Genomic DNA, 1864 nt, shown 5'->3' with positions numbered 1-1864 from the left:
TGTGTGTGTGTGTGTGTGTGTGTGTGTGTGTGTGTGTGTGCAAGTGTAAAGTGAGTTATAAATATATAGAGAGATATAGATATATAGATATATACGCTTCGTGGTATTCCGGTAAATATATACAACACGGTCGTGTTTATAATCGTACAGCGATGCAGCTGTAACAATGCCCCAGGGTGTTTATTCTTTGTGATGCATGAGAAGATATAGCACAACTGTGTCACGATCCCATCATATCTTATACACACATAAACCGTGTATGTATTGTTAATGTCAAAGACACAAGGAACTCGATAAGACTGTTCAACACTATTGTTCTATTGGTCTGAAAGATGGCATCTTGCTCTTCAAATGGTGATTGTTGCATCGGTGGTGGTGGTGGTGGTGGTGGTGGTGGTGTGTCCGTTGATAATTATGTTGATTTCATAAGTGTTTGTTATTATGAACATTTCGTGGTATTGTTTTGTTTTGTATGTTTGTCCGGCGTTCGATTACCCTGTCTCCGATTACGTGGTATATCCCAGGTTGATTGGAAAATGTCACATTTAATCATCGCATCTCCATTACTTCTTCCGGTTAATACTTGTCACCGTGTACACACGAGAACCAAAGTGGGAACAACTAATCTAGGTTATCTCACCATTTAGGAGAAACAGTAGCCAAATCTTCTTCAAATAACAACACCCTTTGGATCATACCGTATCAGTCCCAGCGGGTTTCTCACGTAAACATGATTAGGTGGCTCTTGTTCTGGCTTGCCAGCTGGTCGGTTGGTTACTTGATTGGCTTGGCTGGCTGGCTGGCTGGTTGGCTGGCTGGCTGGATGACTGGCTGGCTGGCTGGCTAGCTGGCTGAGTGGCTCGATGAATTAATGGATGGATGGATGGATGAATGGATGGATGAATGGATGGACGACAACTAGCCACTAGGACAATTACCTCTGTTGTCCTCACGGTAATTGTCTTTGGGGGGTGTTTATTGTCCATGGGGGGTGTAAATGTCCTAGACTCGGTATGCTAACAGCGCCAGCATTCGACCTGACTTAAGTTTTGTTTCTGACTTCTAAAAGTGTATAATTAATAATGAAAACAAATTAAGATCAACGTTATATGATGATATTGTAAGAAAAAAATTACTAATAAAAAATATCAGTTTTTTTTTGGAATTTTTAAGTTGATTTAAACGCACGACGTCTCACTACGAACACGAACTCGCAACCGTGCTGTCAAAGTTGTCGCACACCCTTCGTCATTCTTTTTTGCCGTTTTCCTATCTACGATGTGCCCGGTGCTGTATTATGGTACATAGCGCTGTGACGTGTGCAGTGTTATTGCAGGACACCCGGTCTACTCAAAAAATAACATTCCATGACAGCTATATTCGTCGCCTTAGACCATCTTGTTCTAGCAGCCGTACAATGACGACCGACCCAGTGCTGCTCTCTCACAAGGTACCTGCAGGGCGAGATGCCATCACCTGAAGTTCAGTCCTTATTTACGCCATTATTTGTATTAATTATTTTATCTCATATTGAGATAAGTGGTGATAAGGTGCTACAGCCACCATTATTCTGATAGAAACACCACATCTAGAGGGGTTCACTGGGCAAAATGCTGAGCGATATTTCGTCCGTCTTTACGTTCTGAGTTCAAATTCCGCCGAGGTCGTCATTGCCTTTCATCCTTTCGGAGTCGATAAAATTAGTATCAGTGGAACAATGGGGTCGATGTAATCGACAACCCCACTTCCCCCGAAATTTCAGACCCCGTGCTTATAATGGAAAAGAATAATGAGATATTCAAATGACATACCTTTAGTAAAAATAAAAACACACCATCATCACCAGTTGTTGCAAGTTTATACA

At 41.8% G+C, this 1864-nt stretch overlaps 1 protein-coding gene across 4 annotated transcripts in view; it reads right to left on the bottom strand.

Annotated features, from left to right (window-relative positions):
• Positions 1-1864, bottom strand: part of LOC106879976 (TWiK family of potassium channels protein 18) — a 58439-nt gene that overhangs the window by 12166 nt on the left and 44409 nt on the right. The window contains exon 1 of one of the 4 annotated variants that reach the window (XM_014929743.2): positions 1812-1864. The exons of the other annotated variants lie outside the window; for them this stretch is intronic. The gene's annotated coding sequence lies outside the window, so the exon portion shown is untranslated. The remainder of the gene's footprint in view (positions 1-1811) is intronic. 4 annotated transcript variants of the gene reach the window in all.

This window comes from Octopus bimaculoides, chromosome 22 (assembly GCF_001194135.2).
Source record: "Octopus bimaculoides isolate UCB-OBI-ISO-001 chromosome 22, ASM119413v2, whole genome shotgun sequence".
NCBI classification, from domain to species: domain Eukaryota; kingdom Metazoa; phylum Mollusca; class Cephalopoda; order Octopoda; family Octopodidae; genus Octopus; species Octopus bimaculoides.
The sequence above is the reverse complement of the archived record's forward strand: the minus strand, read 5'-3'. Positions and strand labels throughout refer to the sequence as shown.